General features: G+C 38.2%; 1 protein-coding gene across 2 annotated transcripts in view; it reads left to right on the top strand.

The window, feature by feature from the left end:
* Positions 1-22,756, top strand: part of WASF3 (WASP family member 3) — a 63,476-nt gene that overhangs the window by 13,165 nt on the left and 27,555 nt on the right. For both annotated transcript variants that reach the window (XM_058045213.1, XM_058045212.1), the window contains exon 2: positions 5,539-5,629. The gene's annotated coding sequence lies outside the window, so the exon portion shown is untranslated. The remainder of the gene's footprint in view (positions 1-5,538; positions 5,630-22,756) is intronic.

The raw sequence follows: 22,756 nt of genomic DNA, 5'->3' as shown, positions 1-22,756 counted from the left end.
AGGTGAAGGATGTGCCTTCTGTTCTCCAAACATTAAATCTGAGTGCTCTTATGTTTTTTCATTTCTCTTTCACCACCTTGCTGTGGGGAAATTAGCCATGGAGTGATGCGAGTTCCTGCTTTCAGCTGGATCCAGATGTAAAAATATGTTTTGGCCCTGAATGGGGTGTGCTAGAGAGAGCAGCTGCTTGCTTGATCCAGGCTGTGACCATCTGCATAATTGTGATTCCATGGAATTGAAGTTGGCTGCCAGCTACAGCAGTGCCGAGTTGTTTAGTAGGACCTTGGTGCTGCCTCCTTCCCTGTTGCACTTCTTTATTCGTGTGGTGTTTTTTCCGCTTTTTAAAAACCACATCAGTTCTGTTTAATTTTTCTTCTGTTCCTGGACATTCTGAAACCTACTAGATTTCATTTCTCAATCTTGAGGTGTCTCATTTGTGGTTTGTGTGTGTATATGGTATTTTTGGCTAATGCTTTTCAGCAGGGTTCTGTGGCCTGTGCTGATTCATGCTTCCCTTACTCTGCCGCTTCTCTCTAACATTATGAAACTGTAGAGTACAACCTGCATGAGTCTCTGCTATTTCTGGAGATGTATGAGTGAAGAAAATATTAAGTCTTGTTCAACACAAGGTGAAATCTGTTATTTGATTTGAATGTTGGCTGTTCATAACCTGACAATACTTTTTGATTGATTTTTGTCACCAAATGCAGGTACTTTAATGAAGCATTTAACTTGAAAGTCACATCACCTAGCTTTGGACTAATCCCCTTAATGAACCCACAGATTTTCTGTCTGGAGTACTACTTACATAAAGCACCTATCTTAGATGTTCATGCTTTTTAGCAGTGCCTGCTAACAACAAGAAGTGAGGTTGAATGCTCCAGAAAGCACAATGTAAGGGACTTTTTGATTTCAAGAAACATATTCTTAAATGTTAGTAATTGAAAAACTGTGCTATGTAATGCTGGGTGGGTAACAACTGAAATGAGAGATGCTGTCTGCTGAGGATGACCCATTTTTAGTGTTGTTGCATGACAGTGGGCATCCACTTGAGTGAAGGCATCAGAATTCCTTTTGTGAAGCATTAGGGGGACATCTCTACAGGCTAGGAGTGGAGCTAGGAGGGAGCTCTTTGCTATTCTGTAGAGAAGTGTACTCTGACCTTCTGGAGAAGAGTGCAGGGCTGTACTGGGGGAAAGAGCAGGCTGATAGTACAGAAGACTTGTACTATGATATTAGGGTTGTTATCTGTGAAGAATTTAGGGATGGTGAATTCTGCCAGCGAACCTTTTAGAGTGTTTGAAAACATTTTGATATTGATATCCCATCTGAAATCTGCTCCTTTTCAGAGGTATTGGCCTTTTGTCTTTCCTGGTGGTGGAAGAACCCTCTCTTTTTGGATCAAAGACGAGAGAGCTGCTTCCTGTCTCTTGTGGTTGCTACTAGTAATTTGTGGTATAATCTTTGTTTGGCTTCATTTGCAGTGAAGAGTCAGTGCTGACCATAAGAAGAGAGTGTAGTCCTGGGCAGGCCTCTTGTTGGGACACCAGAGAGGTGATAGATGTAGGGATGGTCCTGCTTCCTACCAGCCAAGAATGTCTGACAAGCCACTGCTGTTACTGGCTGGCAGGCTTGATGGGCTGGCTTTTGTGGATTGCAAAATCACTGAAGATCAAGTGTTTAACCTCAGATAAATTCCACAGGATGTTTAGGAATTTGCAAGCCTGCTGTTTAGATGGGTTTCCTCTGTCCAGTACTGAAGGACTGCTATACTCAGTCAAGTAGTGAATATTTGTACCATGATCCAGCGAGTGAAATGGAATAAAAGAGACACCAGAACTCCACACAGGTTGGATTTTTTTATTTCATCTGCCTGTGCTCTGAAGAAAAATTTCCAGAACTTGAACTTGTTTTCCTTGGACAGAATTGGTGGCAAAGGGCACACTGGGTGTGGTGACTAAGTCTGACTGTCAGAGTGGTTCTCAAGAAGATGCAGAGTGGGAAAGTATCCCTTGAGGGCTTGTCAAAGGGCAGGTTGCTCTCTGCACTCCAAGTACAGTGTCTATCCCAAGTAATTTTGCATTTCTGGATGCTGCAGAGGCTCATGGATTAGACAACAGTGAGTGAATCTTTAATTAAAGACCACCTGGAAAACATGAGTTGCCATGTCTTTATGCTGCTCCTGTTCTGTGCTCAAACTTAAGACTGGGATATGGAGCAATCTAGTTTGGAGATTTAAAGATAGTCTAGTTTAAAATAAGAAACTTTTGAGTTGTCTTGATCAGTCTTAGGAAAGCTGCCTAAGATGTGCTCCTAAGAGGCCCCTCAGTTTTAAGTAACTGATTGTATGGCTCTTTTACAGAAAAGCCCCCATCCCACTGTAGAAGAACATAAGATCAAGGGGGACCTAACCACTAATTGATGTGTGGTTCTACTCTTTAAAGGCTTCAGAACCTGTCTGGGTTTTCCTAATGTGTGTTGCAGAGTTACAGTAGTTTCTAAGATTGAATTTCATATTTTAAGATTAAATACATGCAGAAATTTAACAAGGCAACCCAGTACTGAAGTTTTAAACCACTTCGTTTTTTGTCTCTATGCATTGGTAATGCAGTTACTTGAATTCAAACTATAGTGGTAAACTTTGGGTCTCCATATATGGAAATATATTTTAAAAACCATTCCCCTACCCCAGAAAGCAGACTTCAAAATAAAATCCTTTTTTCACCATTTTCATGATGACCTGCCATTTGGATACTTTTAATCCTCAATCTGTGTAAAAGTTATGTATTGCATTAAATCCTTTATGTTTTTTTCCTGTGGATTTCTGAAGTAATCCTCTGTGTGCCATATAGCTTGTTCTTCAAATTGCTTGCCTATAATATTCTCATTTCTCGGAGTTTTGTTTAGAAAGCTTTAAAACATTGATTTTAAACAAAATTCAGCCGGATGTAAATTTCTTACCAGAAGTCAGTGTTACACATTCTGCATGTCTAAATTCTTATCCTGTTGAAACTGTTTAGTACTTTCTGTAATTTAGTCAATGAATGTGTCAAATGGGGCACTTGGCAGAGGAGTCAGTGATGTTCTTGATAATGAGTAAGAATCTTTTTATAGTGCTTTTGTTTTTTTCCCTCTTGGGGATTTCATGGGAAAGAAAGAATCCATTCAAAAGGGAATGTGTGTGTTTTCACAGTTGGGCAGTTGATAGGTATTGCTGGACTGTTAGCGGTGTACCAAAACGTATTTTCCTTCCTGTATCTTGTGTTTTCATCATAGCTGTGTGTATCTTAAATGTGGAACTCGGAGAGAGTCTAACACTTTGCCTCTGGCTTATCCTGGGCCTTTTTCAATATTCTACTTAAAAAAATATAAAAAAATCTGATTGCAAAAAAAAAAAAATCTAAAACTGCTTGACATTGACCACATCTTCATGTTTTTATTTGGCCAGGTAAGGATTTATACTGAAATACACGTCAAGATAGTTGATTTGATTTCACTGTGAAAGCTGAGATTTGTCTTCATGGCGTGGTAGTTCTCAGCTTTCCTTCCATCCCTTTATAGGTTCTGTATTGTTGATCTGAGTGAGGAGTTCTTTCATCACAAAATGGCTTCAGGAATCCTATTGATGTAGTGCAGCACTGCAGACAGTGTGTAAATGTAAATGATGGAAGTAAACTGCAGCATGTGGACAAAAACGTGTCACTCATGTGGGGAACTGAGAACTTCCCAAAGTGCCTTTGCTGCTGAGGATATTGGAATGTGTAAAGACATTCTCAGACACCTTGGTAGTACTGAGGGTTTAAGATCTGTATGAAGTTCCAGTCACCTTGCACCACAAGTGCTCTATGATGTCTGTTCCATAGTGTTGTTAATGTAGTGCTCTTTGCTCTAAAGCACACTTACTGTTTCCTGAGCCACAGGCATACGTAAGTCACTGCTGGTGGAAGTCACTTACAGGATCACAGAAAGGCTTGGGTTGAAGGGAATCAGGAAGAATATCTAGTTCCAATGCCATTGCCATGGGCAGAGCACTTTCCAGTAGGCCAGGCTGCTCAAAGCCCTATCCAAGATGCCCTTGAACACTTCCATAATTTCTCTGGGCAACCCATTCCAGTCTCACTACCCTCACATTGAAGAACTTCTTTCCAATATATAGCCTAAACTTACCCTCTTTCAGTTTAAAGCCGTTCCCTCTTGTCTTTTCATTCCAAGTCCTTGTGAAAAGTCCATCTCTAGCTCTCTTGTTGGTTTCCTCTTGGTACTGGAAGTTGCTGTAAGATCTCCCTGGAGCCTCCTCTTGTCCAGGATCCTGTCTTCATAGGGCAAGGTGCTCTAGCCCCTCTAATAATCATTGTGGCCCTCCTGGAATCCCTACAGCAGGTCCACATCCTTCTTATGTTAACTTAGGCAAATAGCTTTCCCCATATTGTACATCTGTCCTGGGAATGAGAACATGAATGAATTGTATGTATGGGAGCCTTTGTAATGTCTCTAATTTTTCTCTAGGCATATAAACCCTTAAGTGAGGACCAAGACCTTGGCCAACTGGTAGATTTTGTGAACAAGTTAACTAGAGGACAATATTTTATTTGGAATAGGTGGTTACTGCACCAGTGGTTGCTGGAATCAAGGTCTGCGCACCTTAAAGCTGTGGTATTCAGAGGGACAATGAAGGAATGTGAGCAAGGCAGGTGGTGACAGTGACTGAGCAGGACACTGCTGTCTTGCCTTTGAGAAATCTGTGTGGTGACTTGAACAGTGTTTTGCTCTTCTAGATGCTTTTTCTTTCTTACGCATCACGGTTTATAATTGTGTCCTTGAGATAAAGAAGATTTTTTCCTCTTGTAAATTTTAATTGTCTAAAATATTTAGGCAAAAAAATGCATAGAGGCATTCTGGTAAAATTCTGGTAATAGTATCAGCCTCCTCTAAGCAAGTGATCTGTTTTAGAGATCATTTTTATATAGTTCTTGCCGAAAGGGCATTTATATCTTAACTGCAAAACCTCTTAATTTATAAAAATTTCGTGTATGACTAAATGCTAACCTAAAAGTCATAGTGTTCTCTTGATGCTAGGAACTGTAATATTTTCATGAAAACATCTCATTACTTCATTTTTGCAGGAGATTCTCAATGGTTTTTTTTAGTCTGTTTTAGTGGGTTTCTGTTCAGTAATATTTAATTTGCTGTGAAGGATCTCAGAGGGATTTAAGACTGCTGTTTTATTGTGCATTTCTGTAGGCTATTACATCATTTTTCCATCCCCGCAGTCTTCAAGTGAGTAAATCTTACTTTCTCTGCTGATATTTCTATTTAAAAATTGATTATAAAATAACACAAGCCATTTTGTTACCTTGACAAAAATTAAGCTGCATCATGAAATATTTAGCACAAAATGGTTAAAACTGTCTGGATTCTACTCATGCATATTTTACTAAGGTTTTTTTTAGCTGATTACTGAACCGAGCCCCACTTTTAATGCATATTTTTAATTATTCTCTTACTGAAAGACTAAGTTAGATTTGTCTTTGTTTGCAGAAAAAGCCACCTGAGTGTGCCAGGAAGTTAGAGAACAGCTGTCTTCTCAAAGGCATAAACAGTACGGATATTCCACGCTCCTTTTTAAATGGTAAGTTGTTCAAGAGAGCTCTTGTTGAAATTCCTTGTCACTTACTTGGCATTTGTGTGAGTCTGTTACAAATAGCTTGGGCGACTGTGATAAGTCCCTCAAACTGAACACAGTGTTGAATTTTAGAAACTTTTCCAGAAGGTTTTGAGTTAGCCTTGGGAAGGTGGTTTATATTTTTGTGATATTGAAGATGTGCTGTATTAGGCCCTGAAACAAATGTCAAAAGCATTGCTCACCCAGGAGACTGGTAGCATTTAAATACTAATCTTATTGTGTAGAAACCGAAATAAATTTACTTTATTCATGGTTGTTCATGAGCTACTGGATTTATAAAATTTGCATCTGTTAATTACTTTTACTCTGTATAATCTGTACTTTGTTGATGTATTGTCTAAGAGATTTAAACTAAATCTGCTGAAGTTGAATGTTTGCTGGCATCAAAGTGCAATGGATAATAAAAGATTTGTATTTATTGATATTAAACTAGCTGTGTGGGGAAATATTTCCCTGCCTCCAGTCTGTCTCACTGCCACACTCAACACCAGGGAAATTTAGATAAGGATTATCTGTTGGCATTGGTGGAAGAGTAGCACTTCCCTCATGTGTGACATAAGAGGTGGGACACACCTGGGGCTGCTAATGGAGGACTGCTGGCAAGGTGCAGACAATTTTGTTACGATAAGTAAAGCTGATAAATGTGTGCATGTGTGTATTTACAGGGAGCTGCAGCCTGTTGGCATTTGCAGTGGGAGAGAGAAAGTTTTTGAGCAGGGGAAGAAGCTGAAGAGCAGATTTGTTGTTCTTCCTTCTGAGAGGATGAGGTTAAAAGTAGTATTAGCTACCTGTAGGAGAGGCTGTTTTCTTCCAGCATTGCACAGCACAGTGCTGCCTTTGGCAGAAACCACGGCCAGCCTTGCTTCAGGGTCTCTGAGAAACAGTAAAGTATGCAGCAGTGATTTAGGAGACTGTTCAGGATACTATTCTCCTGTGTCCTAGAACTGTGTCCTATAGACTCTGTCTATAACCCTGACTATGATCCTTTGCCACACTTTCCCCCTCAGCTGAAATTCACTTATGCCTAATTTCTGTGTTCTGAGAATATGCTTGATGATACTCGAGATGCTTTTCAGCATGCATGTTCTGAAAGAGATTGTACTTTAAGTTAGGAAAAAGAAGAATTCTGGAAAATGTGTGCATTCACAATTTCAAGTAGGAAACTGTTTTGAGGAATGAAGGAATAAGGAAGCAATAAGGAGTGGGAGGGTTATGGTAACAGCTTTTGAAGGAGAAGGGTGAAAGAAAACCCACTCTTTCCTCCTTTGCCCCTCTTGCATTGCCCATTAAATGGAAAGGTAAATCAATGGTTATATACTGAAATTGTTTGGAAAAAAGATGTCTTGCTGCAAATGTCAAAAGTGGAGGAAGTGTGTCAAGCAAATTAAGTAAGTCTGTAAGAAAAAAAAAAAGGGTAAACTAAATGTACATATTGAAAATTTTGTCAATTCACTACTAGATTATTAGATTAGCATATTGCTTATTATTTAATGAAGCAGTGAATGTTACAGCACTGTTATATTTCAGTTGCTTTTCATGTGCATGGAAACATCATTGCTTTTATTTATGGGGAGCTACAGAAATTAGTTACTACAGGAATAAGAACCTTGGTTTTGTAATATTTTACCTCAGTTATATTTATTAATAAGGCTTCAAAAATTATTTTGAGCTATTTGCTGTTCATTCTTAGTATAGTTTTATAAAGTATTTTGTGTTTCTTCGTGCAGTTTAAGCCCAGCTTTCATGTAGAGTTTAATTGAAGCGTCAAGTGTTTAACTAGTCTGGAATTTAATGTAACTGATACGTGTCTGAGCACAATGCTGAACATACTTGGAAATATCAACATTTAAGTTTTTTTAAAAAATATTAAAACCTAATTCTAGTGAACAAATTCTAATTTTTGGTCGAACATTGATCATTCATGTATCACAAACATTTGGATTGGACATACAATTTGGAAACTACCTGATCAATAAAATAAGAAACTTGTATTTAAAATGATTGATTTCTACAGAAATGTAATACATTTTCTTTTTCAATTTCTATTCAAAGAATTTCACTTTCAAGTCAATAAAAAATTTCAACAGCTTAATTCACCTGTATGTATGTGTAGTAAGGCATTTGAATTTGAAATTGTCACTTATTTTGTCACTTGGATTATCGTTGTGCCTTGTCTTGCTTCTCTGGATTTCCTACTGTGTTTTGCCAATGTAAATGCCCCCAAAAGCTGTCAGATTGATAAAAACACTAGATTAAATATTATATTAAACCTGCAACACTATAGTACAAAAGTGTCTTCCACAAAGAAAGTTAGAGAACGTGCAGTGAGGAGTGAAATACCAGATGCAAGGCTTGAAAACAGCCTGTGATGCTTACTAGCCCCAGCTGTCAATTCAGTATTCTACCAGAGGAATTCTTTTGTCATCACATACAAGCAATTCTAAGAAATAGACCTTTACACTTATTTTGGCAGATAAAAATCCAGTTTATTCAGTTATATGTTTTGAAAAAAGGTGTTAGATTTGTGATTGCTATGTGGATAATACTTCAGTCTTTAGAAGTACTTCTGTTGGGAAAGCAGCTTGGATATTTTCAGTCAGGGTTAAAACAAATTTATGTGCCAAGACTTTTGCCTGTACTGTCTGACTTTTCAGTCATGTGATCTGTATCCTTTCACCTTCATGGCTGCTAATTATACAGTTATTTAGTAACTTAAATGTTTTATTTAAAACAAACTGTTAAGAATATTCCCCTGAAAGAAAGAAGCTTTTCAGAATGGGGCAGACTGAATGTGAAAAGTAGGTTGGGCAGGAGAGAAATAGTCTCTGGAGAATGGTGGAGGGTTTTTGGACTACTTGACCAGCCAAAAATGGTGGATCACCAATTGTGTAGTGTTTTCCCAGTGGTCTCCTGGGGTGGAAAAAGACCTATGAGAAAGGCAGAAGTCTTGCAGAATTCTTCCATTGCAAACAGTAAAGCCAAAATGAGGTGGAACTGGTTTTGGGAGAGACTAACTTAAAACATGGTAGAGAGGTGATCTCAGCTTTCCATCTTCAGGTACTCACATTTTTGATGAGCCTTTTCTTGTTTCCTATCTGATTTTGTTGTTAGGAGAGGCTGAGTATTTGGGCTTAGCTCTTGCTTGCCTGGAGTTAAACTCTTTTCAGTATGCACTTATTTATATTTTGGACTTAACTGCATGGAGTTGGATTAAATTGTAGCCTGGCAAAATGGGTTTGATGTTAGCAAATTTCTTCTCTTTGTGTATTCAAACGGGTGTCTGCACTGTGAGAGCCTTAGCATGCTCATCACATATAGAAATATTCTTTGTTATCACTGTCTGAGACTGGGAAATGTTCATTTCTGCAAATAAATGTAGTCATTGGCCTCTTCTCTGAACTTTTCTGTGATTGGCATCATAATAACTTCCCTCTGAATTATGCAGCTAGTGCACAGGGATCTGCTTGAAGATGAGGTTTAAATCTTGGTTGCCTGTGCAATGATTAAATAAATCAGCTTCTAAATTTAACTGATGTAGTTAAATTACTTCTTGAACTGTGTGTAGATTAGTCCCTAATGGCTTGATTTTTTCCTGTATGTGCTTGTAGTCTATGTAGATTACACTGATTATTTTAAAGTGTAGTTAAGAGCAATGTAAGTATTGATAGGTTTGTTGCATAATTTGGTGAAGTGTATGGAAGATCCATATAATCACAGATAACTTTAAATTACAGTCTTTGAGAGCTGGAGTCAATGTGTTTGTGCCTACAGTCACCCTGTTAGTCCATAAAAACAAACTGGTCTCCAGTCACAAAGGGTTTTGCTTGGTTTGATGTGATTCTCAACCTCAGGAAGGGTGCCAGCAACCACAGCATTGCCCCTGGAGCCTCATCACAGAGATGGCAATAGCAGTCCTTTTTCTGTTTAGCAGCCAGCTGGTCACAGCTGTAGTTAAGAAATCTATTCCTCTTGGGTTGGGGATCTCATCGGCTCAATGGGTTTTAAACTAATAATTGCATTTCACAGGAGAAGATTTTATCACCAATAGAACAGCAACTGCACTGCTGTGAGGAAGGCAAGTTTAGAGTAGGTTCACTTCAGAATTCAGCATATTTCTTTGCTTCTGTTGTATATTTAAAGAAAAACAAAAGCTTCCTGAGTATTTACATGCCAGGATTTAATTCTCCCTCCCCCCCATTGTTTTCACTTCAACATGATTAGGTTCAAAATCTACTTAGTAGTGTTAAGAATTAATGTCTAGGAAATCTTCTTGTTCAAAGCAATTTAATGATAGGAAATATTGAAAGTGTTTTGATCCACTATGCAAAATATTTTGAGGCAAACTCATGGCTAAGTTCATACTAACCACTGTGGAACTGGAGGGATGAAAAGCATCATTTGGGTTTTTCTTTCATTGGAAATAGGTGCCCTAATTGATTTCCAACTGCTTGCTTTAAGTTTACAAGAGACTGCTGTGATCATCAGGATCTAGATGGATGCCCTTTCTTTTTTAGATTCAGGAATAAAATTAAAGCATATTTCATCAATACTCATTGCAGTGTTATACTTGTAAATAAAACACTAACATTAAAGCTTCATTTATTATTTGGTTTGTGCATTTCATGGAATGGGTCAGGTTGGATGGGACCACAGTGGGCATCTGGTCCAACCTCCCTTGCTCAAGCATGGTCATCCCAGATCACATGGCACAGGGTTGTGTCCAGATGGTTCTTGAACATCTCCAGTGAGGGACACTCCACACCCTCCCTGGGCAGCCTGTTCCAGTGTGCAATCACTGCACACTACAGAAGTTCTTCCTCATGTTCAGATGGAACTCCCTGTGCATCACTTTCTGCCCATTGCCTCTTGCCTTGTTGTTTGGCACCACTGAGTAGAGCCTTCAAGATAAAACAAACTGCCCTGAAATTATCTGGTTGCAGCTCCAACGTAGCCTCAGCTATGCAGTAAAACAGTTGAAAATGTTAAAAAGTTTCCTTATACTTAAAAAATAGAGCACCGAGCCTTTGCAGGTAGCTACCTGGTCTGTAATCTGTCAGCATTTAGTAAGCTAGGTGCATTTTCCTTATTGTGTGGGAAGAAGCAGCATTTACTTCTGAGGGTTTGTGGAAAGAATTGACGTGCTATGGCGTGTGTTGGAAGAGTTTTCATGTTCCAATAAGAACACAGCCTTTGAATAGAACTGACAGTGGGAGGGGAGTTTGGAACGTCTCTGGGGAGTGGATAGGAAAGGGGAAGGAGCAGCTACCCCATCTCCTTATTTTAGTTACTGGACTCTTTCTTCTGAGAATAAGAAACAGTCTTTAAAATCTGTCTCTGAATAGTAAACAGTTTCAATATTTAAAAAAATTAAATGTTTTGTAACAAATAGGGCAAACACTGGATTGTGAACCTGCAGGGGGGAAAGGGTAGTCAAAAGGATTAGTTTATATCTCTCCTCTTAGCTACCAATGCCTCCAACTCTTGTTGGAGCAGCTGGCAACTTCCAAAGAAACAGCGAGACATGGCATTGCAGAAGAGAGGTGTGGAGAGCACAGTCCAGGTGAGGAGAGCAAAGTGGCTGTAGGGCATGTGAAAGACACAAATCTTGGTTGCTCTGTTGGCCATATTCACCAGCTGGAGTGGTGAATATGCACTAAAGCAGCAGTGCTGGATGTGAAGAGGAGATAAAGCACTAGCAGTAGGAGTCCTGTAAAGGAGGAGAAGGTTGGACTGTAGCTCTAAAATATGGGCTGAGCATCTTATCAGGATAAAAAGGAATAGCTTCAGGTGTTTGGCTGTGTAATGCTGATAGATGCAATTGGGAAATATGAGTGTGATCAGTTCAACATCAGTCTGCCTGTTTGCATTTTATGACTAGTGATTAATGGTAAACAGCTAAAGAAATATTCTGTTCTCTATGAATTACAAGATCAATTTGGATTAAATTTGGATTTTAGATTGAAAACAGAGGCAATGGTTCCTTAATTTAATGGTTTGTCCTTGATTCTACCTCAATCTCTGGAAAGAAAAAAGGGACCTTCACAATTTACCAGGAGCTAAGGGCAACTACTTTTCTTGACATGTGATGGTACCTTTCATCAGATGAGTGACTTGTTCCTGAGAAGAGGATACTAATTTTTGTCTTGAGTTATCCACGCTTCTGGATAACAACTGTGTACTGTGTATTTATTTTAAAAAGTACGTATTTAATATTTCATTCTTTAAAAATAAATTTGGTCTTAAATATTTATAAGTATATGCTGCTTGTTTCTTTTTATAAACAAACCACAGAAATCAATGCATACCAGGTTAGCATTCACTAAAAGCATGTTTTTCAGAAAGAGATGGAAAGGATAGAGACATAAACGACTTATGTGGCTAACTTGATTAGCAGAGTTTGTAATGCACATGTGACATATCTGTTTTTCTTCTGTTCAGTAAATTTTTTGTTGACCCACTCAGAGTTTGCTGGGATGCCTACGTGATTTTTGGGAAATGTGTCAGTGGAAAGTTCCTGAAAATTGCAAGAGTTCCGAGCTCTTTAGTGTCATTGGTTTTTGTTCCTACCAGTAAGAGGAACTGGCACTAGAGAGAATCACTTCTGAGGAGCAGCTGAGGGTACTGTGTGTAATCTTTGGGAAGAGGGCGCCTTCTGTCTACAACTTCCTTGTGAGGGGGTGGAAAGGGAGGTGCTGATCCAGCCTGTGTCAGGTGTCCAGTGACAAGATGCAAGGGAATGACATAAAGCTGCATCAGAAAAATTTAGACTGGATATTAGGGAAAAGTTGTTCACTGGGAGCTGTGGTCAAGCACTGGAACCAGCTCTGCAGGAAAGTGGTTGTGACCCCAAACCTGTCAAGAGTTCAAGAAGCATTTGGACAACTCTTCTAAGTACCTGGATTAACTTTGGGGCTGCCCTGTATGGTCAGGAGCTGGACTGGACTATCGTCACGGGTCCTTTCCAACTCAGCATATTCTATGACTCAAGTCAAATACTTTTAATGTGACAATATTGTTGCCATTTCTTGTAGGAAGCAGTTGCTAGTCTTTCAGTCTTGTTGTCTAGCCACTTGTGTTTTTTTTTTTTTTCCTGAAGCAGATTGAGTGCTTTCACTATCACTTCCATGCTCTCAGATATAAGGGTAGTAATTCCATAAACTGCTTTGACTTCTTTCCTCTGGATTAGATTTTTGCTGACTTCCAACCTGATTCCAGCACGAGAAGCAGCTCAGCCAGGAACAGCAGTTATAATAGCACAAATGTTGAAACAGGAATGGGAAAAGGAATCCATTTAATTAAATCAAGGAGCAGTTGGCTTACAGCTGTCTTAAAAAGCACAACTTTAAATGGAGCAGATCTTAAGGCAATGACAGGGTTTTGCTTCTGAGAAGGAACCATAACTCATCTTGTGGTTGAAACATTTGTTGCTAAGTATTGATGTGGTCTAGGTCCAATTTCTGATCCTTCTACAGGCCTTGATGATGCTGACCAGCACACGAGTAGCTCTAGTGCCTCTCAGCAGTATAAATGAGATGCTGCTTCTTGCCTTTCTCATGTTTGGAGAGTAAATTTATTGTCAGGGTGTACAGATACTGTAGGAGTGCAGGTATTGGGTAACCTTACTGTAATAGGCTTGGGGATGCTTCTTGACAGTTGCAGCCTTGCTAGATTTAGGCAGTCTGCTCCTCTTTCAGTGGGTTTTAGTTGGCTCTATTGCCAGGATTTTGCTGCGTGTTTGACTGACAATAAGGAAAATGAAGTCATTCCCAAAGGATTGGGAGGCAGAGTGCATTAATAGGGAGTGAGAGGATTGACATAACTGTGACTCCTGTACATATTTTTTGTCTTATTCCTCCCTTTTCCAGGGAATATTCATTTGTAAGCATTGGAGGAAAGCATAATTAAAACATACTGTGATTTATTTTCAGCCCTAAGATGATTCTTTTTCTTTCTAACCTGTGTTTGCCTCTCTTCTTACATCTTGTCTTGACAAAATTAAAACAAAATAAAAATAGTCTTTTTCAGCCTTTATATAGCAAATTAAAGCATGCTGAAACAACATTGTAGGATGTATTATGCTGTAGGTTTGGTTTGGATCCAGCATTATATTTATGATGGAAATTCCCCAGATGTGAGCTATATGAACTCTTTCAGATGAGTGTAAAACCAAAACTTTGTCTGTAGGGGCATATGGGACAGTGTCAGCATCTGTTGGTCCAAGGACTGGGAGACCACTAGCTTGGAACAAATATTCCTGTTTCCCTACAAAAAAGAGTGTATGCAGGCTGGACTCAGGATCATCACCAGCAGCTATGCAGCTCTGAAGGTGCTTATGCTCCTATTGTACCACACAATTGCTAGTGCAGTCTCTGAAGTCTTTGAACATCCCCAGAGGCTCACACGTGAAAAACCTGATGGCTCGTGCTGTTCTCTATTGTGGACTCCATGTATTTTCATGGAGTATTTTTGTATTTTGTGCTTTTATTATTCTGTGTAAGACTGTTTTCCTCCAAGCTCACACTTAGCATTCATCCACACTTGGCATTGACTAAAAGAAGAGAATTACAGACATAGCTATAAATCAGTGTGATGCTTTCAAGTACTCAGTGTTAGGCTCTGAAATTTCATAGTTCCTTATAAAGCTAAGTTTACATTTTCATGTCATATATATATATATATTTATGCCTTGAAGAAAGACAGACAAAAGGTTCCACAAGGGATATTTTAATGCACTGATTTGAAATGTAGGAATAAAAGGAATGAAGTAGATTTAAAGAATTTAGTGTTGTCATTGATAACCTCTGCGTCCCCAGTAATCTTAGCTGTGATTTGATGATTTTTAGCTAGGAGAAAAAGTTGCTTAAGCCTCCTCTTAGTGATTATTTGTACGTAGTAAGAATGCTTTTTTTCATTGAAGCTGGTTTCTGGAGCACTTCTGTCCTGCCAGCTCCATGGAGATGTGTTGATACAATGCCAGATTTCATGGAACACAACTTTCTTTCCAGCCTTCAAGTGTTGAAAGGGGATTTTTACAGAAGACTAACTGCTGAATTCTGTCTGAGACTCACTATGGTTTTACAGTAGCTTGTCTCACAATGGGAGTTACTGTATGTGTAAGGAGGGAATCTCTTTAATGCAGAGAGTGAGGTTTTGTCAGTGTTACTGTATCAAAGCATGTTACTTGTAGTACTGCCTGACACTGATTTTAGCTTTAACCACCCCCCCAAGAAAACTCCAACAAAAAAAATACCCCAAAACTAAAAAACCCGCAAAACTCCAACACAAAATGCTACTAAAACCTCAAAACAGCAGAAAAAGAAAAATCTGAGGCCAACGTTATAGGTTGAATTATTAAGACGGTAATGGTGGGCAGAACCTTGACATCTAAATTTGTGATCCTAGCAGGAGAGATCTGTCACAAAACAGCCAGAAAAACCAAGAGAGGATGTGATGCTTTGTACCTGCTTACAATCTCAGTGTGCCTTACATATCAGTAACAAATATATCAAGAGTGTTTAGATTTAAGTTTTTTACTGTGGTTTTATTTCTCTTAGTATTCTGTTTCTGGTGAGAGGTACAAATGGGCATTTGCCTGTGTAAATTAGGTTTGAAAAAATGTCTTCAGTATTGATAAGGTCAGGAAAAAGGAGTACAGTCTGTCTTGGTTTCTGCTGGACCCCGTGTTACTCACTTGTGATTCAGTTGTTGGGGTACAGAGAGCTCCTGTACTTCTGATAACTGGATGTTCTGCTGTCATCTGTAACTGTTACTGTTCATTTTATGAACTGAAAAATTACACATTGCTTATTTCTCATGTGTCAAGTAGGAATGGTTTCTGGGATTAATTTGAAGATGTTAACTGTGTGGAGGAGAGTGAGGAAGATCAGCTGAGAGAGGGGAGTAGCATCCTTAGTGCTCAGGTTACTGTGCACAGGCAGATCACAAAGGAATGATCATATAGGAAAGACATAAAATGTGTCCCCACCCTGGGAAAGTCTCTGACCAGAGCTCAGCCTTCTTTAGGCCCCAGAGTGAAATAACCACAACACAAAAAGCTGTATTAACAGGGGACCTTGATAAAGCTGCTTGAGCTTTGTGGTGATTTTTTTGGGGGTGGTGAGTTGTTTTTTTGTGTTGTTTTTCTTTGTTTTTTATTTTTTATTTTTACTACTGTCTTGAGTGTTGCTTTCTGTCACTCATAGTATCTTTCTTGATTTATACACCAGTCCTCGATCACATGGCACTTTGTGATAATGCTGTAGTACAGTAGCTACCAGAAGATGGACTTTGTGGGAACAGATGGCACACTTGGCTCAGGATAAAAATAGTTGGGAATTTTCAATTCACTTAGACTCAGCTGTTGGATCCAGACACAAAATATTTAGTTCAGCTTTTCCATGAAAGCACCCAAAATAAATCTGGTTTTCCCTCACATAGGTTAGTTGCCATTTCCAGGTTTCTAGTATGTAGCTAAAGTCAAGAAGCATTATCCTATAATTTCTTTACACTGCTTCTTGGGCTGACTGTGTGTTTCCTGACATACACGAGGAAATTGCTGCTGCTGTAGTATGGCTGTTCAGATGGATATTGAAGTTGCTTTGACTGCAAAGTATTTTAAGGATTGTGATACATAGTGTGGTAAGCTGAAAAAGCATCACTGCAGGTGTTTCCCAGTGGTAGTCTTTCCTGCCTGGTGAGAACTAGGAGTGGAGGAGGTTTGTTGGGAGGAGAGGTAGAGAAAGTATCATGGCAGTTCAACATTAATGTGAAGTGTTTTTTCTTTTGCTGTTTGACCTACATTATTGGTCTCTTCCATCATCTCTGTGTGTCATATTTATAATAAATGTGTATAAATTGTGTGTGTATATATAGAACATGAATGTACACAAAGTGTACTTGTGTGTATATACATATATGATGTCCAGAGGGCTTCTTGTACATGAAAGAACTATAAGAAAACTTGACACTTTACTGTCACATTTTAAATTTTGGATTAACTGAATTATGTGAAAATTTAACACTTCCATGTGACATTTTAGATCAACTGCTGCGTGTAAAAACAGTTTAAAAACAGATTTTTTATTTCCAGAAAAATCCTGTTTTAAAAGGTTTTTCATGGTGAATATTAGATATGGGAAATGGGGAACACTGTGTATTGCCCTAAAATGGATATTATTTGACAAAAAATTCAATCCTTGATCCCTTTTTTACTTTCCCTTCCAATTTAAGGTTAATTGGAGTTCTGAGAAACAAATTACTGAATTTGCTTCTGGTTTAGCTTGAGGTCATTGGAGGATCTGAATGGCATGTTGTCCCTGCAGGAGGGCTCCTGAGGCCTCACCAGGTGGCCTTTATCACATGGGCTGTGACCCAGACAGTTATTTCGAGCACTTTAAATCCAGTAAGGCTCTGTTAAATGGGATCAGTGTAAGTCAGCAAGCCTAGCTGCAACTTAGGTTTTCTTTATATAATCAAGGCATTTGCTTCTGGTAACCCTTGCTATTTGTGAAGGAGGAAGGCTGGGACAAATGTACTTTAAATGGTCTGCAGGAGTTATTTGTACATTATTGTAGTCTGAAACACTAAGAAAAGGCTTGTTTACAGTTGTTTCAATATTCTATCACGAGTTCTTCCAGCATCAAATTGTCTGAAGCAGTGTAAAGAAATTATAGGACAATGGCTCTTGTCACAGAGTTTTTCCATTTCTGTAGGGTAGATAGAACGCGACTGTATATAACTAAACTCTTAAAAGAAGATGCATCAGATAACCAAAATAGGCTTAAAGTAAGCACTGCAAGGTGTTTAATGCCATCATTCAAGAGAGTATTGAAAGAGTCATGCTGTAGCTTCTCAGTGGTGTATCCTAAACTGGGACATGAAAAGCTGTGCTTTGTCTTATTTTGATTGTCAGATAGCTGAAGAAGGAATCTACTTGAAATGATGCTTTTTGGACTGCAGTAGGTGGGTAGAGAACAAAGACATTTCCTTCAGGTGGGAAATATCCTGGTATGGCTAATTGTTAATTAAGTACTAATGTTTATTCAATAGCAGTTCTCTTGGTTTTGTCATATTTAATTTTTAAAAAATTATTATCGTTGCTTTGTATTATTACTATGCTAGAAAAATTAACAGGTACTAAACAGGTGGGAATGACTAGTGTTGCAGTACACAGCAAGTTACTTGAACCATGATTTACTTTTAAGGCTTAATTAATCTTAGCCAGTTTCATGGGAATACTTCTAAGTTTTGAGATAGTGGCCTGTAGACATTTTCTCAGCTGTCTGGGCTGCTGAGTTTTGCTGTGGAAAGTGAGAACTGTGTGGCTCTGTCTGCATAGCAAACTCTGCTCGCATCTGATTAAGATCCAAGCCTGTTTCCAGATGACATCTGGAAGCATTTTGACCTGCTAGTGGAGGGCTGTTCCTGACCTAATTAGCTTGGTGGCATAACCAGCTCTCTGCTGCTTTGTGATTTTGTTCCTTTTGACTTCATCTGGTTTACACTTCTCACTGAATGTTACCGTGTAGGGTACTAAAGGTCAAAACAAAATTAGATTTTACAATCTGCTGCTCTTCCAGTCAGTGTTTCAGTGCTTCTAAATTTTCATACATGTAATCATTAGGTATTCCAAGTACAAAGAGCTGAATAATTCAGCAGCCGTATGGCTCGCACATGTCAAGATGACACAAAAGGGGAGGATGATCAATCTAAGTCTTCTTTGCTGTGCTGTAGGACAAAGCACTGCTTCCTCCTCTTTCTGTTCCGAGTTTCTCCTAGCTCTGCCTGGGTGCTTCTTTTCAAAAAAGAGGTGGTATTTTAAAGGGTCAATACCACTTGAGAGGTAGACAGTATAGTGTAGTAAGGTATTTATATTTTCATTTCTTTCAGCCATGCTTAGAAAACAAAAGGCTACCACTATTTGTTTATACGCACAAGCAAAGAATTTTTTAGCTGCTGTACCAAACTGGATGAATGAAATTTAAACAAGCTCCAACAAATGCATAGTGTGCATCTTTGCTGTAAAGACAAATAATAAAACCAAAGGGAAACAAATGGTGACTCAGTTCAATTCTGTTGGCTTGAGTAGGAGAAGGAATGATAATAAATTCTTGGGGTATAATACAGAAAGGTCATATGAAAGAAAACCGTGTTTTCAGTGCAGCATAAGTACTTTGTGATTGAAACAAGTCCATTCTTAAGATAGCAAAAGCAAAACAAATGCTCTTACATGATTTGAAAAGATGTTTTTTCCTTTCTCAAGTGCAATGCATAACATTTACACTGTTAGGTGTTAGTCTAGCAGTGTTAGGTTGAAATTGTAAAATTGATAGTGGCAGTAAGGTTTTTATTGTTTTTTTTAGATGTATGAATGCAGTGGAACAGATGTTCAGAGCAGCATGGAATATTCCTTGTTCCCCATCCCACCATCTCTTTCACACGGAGCCATCTGGAGGGGACTAGGAGCAGGATGAGCAGCCATCACGCTAAGAACAAGATTAACGTGTCGGCATCTTTTGTTGAGACTTTAAACTGGTCACTGTTTGTTCAGCAGAAGGAAACAATGGGATGTCTCATGACTCCCTGTGTGCTAAGATCATTTATGTGGCTATGGAAAGAAGGCAGAATAGAAAATGTGATTTATTTAGAACAATTAATAAATTTAATGGCAGTCGGGCTGGACTTAGACCCATACAGGCAGAAACCGTCTTTTTCCCCATTCAGCTGTATTGATGTGGCTGGCCAACTTTCACCATTAAGCACAGTGTCAGGGAGTAGCATTCTGTTAAAACAGATTCAAATTCACTGATTTGGGAAGAAGCTTCTGTGTGTGTTTTTATCAGTTCATGCTCTTAATGAACTTTATTTTTTTTATCCTGAATTTTTCTTTTTTACAGAAACAAGTATACCGTTTGTGGATGTCTTTCAGCTTACTCAGCTGAATTTCTTTAGTACCCTTTAGCCTTACATCTTTTGAGACAGAGCATAAGTGTTCTGGCTTAATGAACAAAATTTTGGTTAGAGAAAGGACAGCTTGTGGTTTAGAAGTGAGGGACTTTACTCATGTGTGAAGGTGCCCTGGATCATCTGCATTCTGAAACAGAATGAGTGGAAAAGGGTGGGTGGATCTGATGCTAGCAGAGTGATTGGATTCAGTGCAGCGAGCTATTGTATTGTGCACTCTTTGAACTTCTGTTAGATTTCAGGTAAGCAAATCTGTTTCTGAATAGATATTTGACTAACCCTGGGTGTCAAGGAAGACTTAAATGTGTTAGTAAAGGAGAAATTATATTTCAAAGCTTAACACAAAGGTTCAGTGTACCACAGTGTATTTCTTGCATAGTTTTGTGTTTCCTTCAAAGAAGGGAATTTTAAGGAATGGAAATTTGAAATCAGATTCAGGAAGGTTATTTGAAAATTTGGTGCTTAAAGTCTGGAACTACTACTGCAGTATCCGTAAGCTGTTCTAAAGGGAGAAGATAATCAGAAGAAAGTGACACAATCCAAGATATCAGGTTTCAGATCTCCATTTTCAGGGTAAAGATAAGCATGAGAAAATAAGAGCGCATAAAACTAGTTAAGGGATATGCATAGATGTTCTGGGGAAAGCTTATTCTGTGAAGAAATAGGGTGATGGAATTAAGTAAATGTTAGTGTTTAAAAGCATACTTCAGCATGACAAATATACTATGTATATGCTTTTCCTGTATTTTTATGAAAATGATAAGACATGTTTAAAAAGTATAAAGATGTAAGTAACAGGAGTTTAAAAATCTAATGCAACTTACTGGCAAAGAGTTTTGCATATTGGACAGTGGAAAAAATGCTGTGAGTATAAACGACAAAGTCTATTAATTTGTACAGTGAGAACTTAATACAGGAGAGACATCCTGTATTCCTGTATAGGTATGTTACAGTTGGGCTTGAAAAGTTGCCTACTTGGAAATTGAGATAAACCAGTGTTAACCTTTAGCTAAGTGGCTTCATTAGCAGAGAGTGAGAAATACCTTTATTTCTTCCTTGAATAATGATGAAGCCATTTAATTGGTTGAGATGTATGTGATCCCTTATTTTTGAGCAGGAGATGAAACTTCATCATAATCTGTCTGTACTTCCTGATGATAAGCTTTTTATTTTCTTAGAAACTGCTGTGAAAAGTATTGTGAATGGGAAAAATTATTCTTGGGATTGTGGCTTTGAAATATTACTGTTCTATTGAGAGGAAAAAGTTACTGCAATAACTTTGAAGTGGTCCCTCAATCTTCTTTTCTTCACTGGGGGACTCTTACTTGGCAGTAAACTGTAGACACAAGTATTTAAGCATAAGTTGATGAGACTTTTGACACTATCAAAGAATGGCAGGTGCCCAGAGATCATCTTGAGCTACAGTGGGCAGGTAATGCAAACATGGGGCTGTAGAACAAAGGGGAGAAGACCCCAAAATACTCATCCCGAAAGCTGTAGAGAAAATAAGTCAATTTCTGGCATCCTAGTTGTTGATACTATTTTAAAGCTTTTTATACTACAGTCTATAGTGTCAAGGAAAGAACAGCTACTTAATTTTAGGGTTAATCATCCTCAGGGCTTCTTCTCCTGCATTTGTGAATGTTATCTTTTCTATGCATGTTTATAGTCAGTCTGAAATATTGAGAACTAAATGTAAAGTACCATAAATGTTCACTACTGTGAAGATCTGTTCACTTTTTTCTCTCCCAACTTTTTAATTAATGGAAATTCCTGAATTAATGCATTCACCTTTTAATGGTTCTGCAAACTTTTGTGTTCCAGGCCCACTCTCTTAATAGAGGTAGCTATTGTTGTGGTTCTTACAAGTCTTTTGGAGATATGAAGGGATGACTAGGAAAATGTACATCCATATAATTTTAGATTGCAGATAAGCAAAACTAATTACCATCCCTTCTCCTGCTGTCCTTTCTCTTGTCATTACTTAATGCCTTGATTTCCTTCATAATATCACTGGACCATAAAATCTGCCCTGAAGATCTCAGCACAGATAAAAACTCTGCCAAATAAAGAAAAGAAAAGAAAACAACCGTCCAAGTTGGTGAACCTTCAGAAACAGCTCATTGCAACAGACATTGAAGAGCTCTATTAAGGAAACTAAATAGCTTTAGGAATTCCTGTGCCCTTTTCATCATTGCTAGTACTTAGATTGGTATGATGCGAGAGGAGGATGAGACGTGGTGGTCTGATACTGAGAGGAAAAACCTGCTTTCATTCCAGCCTTGACTCTCATCCCTTTCACTCAGACCTGGCAATCAGGGGGAAGATCTGTGGAAACAATGGTGATAGAATTGGCTATATAGTAACTTCTAGTGAGGAGGACATTTTCTAGGCATTTCACTTTATTGAAAGATGTGGTTTGTTGTGGATAAGAAATGTTCTTGATTTTTAATTATCCTTAGGAAATAGAATTCTATTAGATTTTGTGTGTGGTTATATCAGAAGTCTGCCCTTGCATCTCCAAACTCCTATCAAAATCAAGAGAGTTGCATTAAAAATTATGTGAAATGTGAAAAAAATATGTATATTAACTAAAAAATACAATGTCCTTTAGATTGGGTTAGCTGTAATAAAAGTAAAGTACTTGGTACTTGAAGCATGATTGTGGTTTAGTAAAAGAATATTTTGTTTTGATACTAATTACATAGTAATGCGGCTGAGAGAGGAATTGCATACTTGATAGAATTCGAATAGCTAGAAGAGACTATTAAAAATTAGTCTTGTTTGGATGCCTTTTGATAAAAAAATAATTCTGTGGTACTAGAGAGCACTGTGAGACAATAACTGATGGCTAAATAATCTGTATTGTTTTGCAGTATACAAAATGTGGATTCACATTCTTGTTAGAATGAAGCCAGTTTAAAAAAAAAAAAGGAAAAAAGCACAAAACTTTTAACTGTACAGAAGAATGACATTAGATGAATCTTGAATTCAATAATTTCCAGAATATATGCTAGTTTTGATTTGTTTTTAACTTGTCATTACTGTTCAGGTAGTAAATGACATTCAGAGATGACAAGTACGAAAGGTTCACAAACATCAGGTTCTCGG

This window comes from Melospiza georgiana, chromosome 2 (assembly GCF_028018845.1).
Source record: "Melospiza georgiana isolate bMelGeo1 chromosome 2, bMelGeo1.pri, whole genome shotgun sequence".
NCBI lineage: Eukaryota > Metazoa > Chordata > Aves > Passeriformes > Passerellidae > Melospiza > Melospiza georgiana.
Note: the sequence above shows the minus strand (reverse complement) of the source record. Positions and strands in the feature narration are given on the sequence as shown.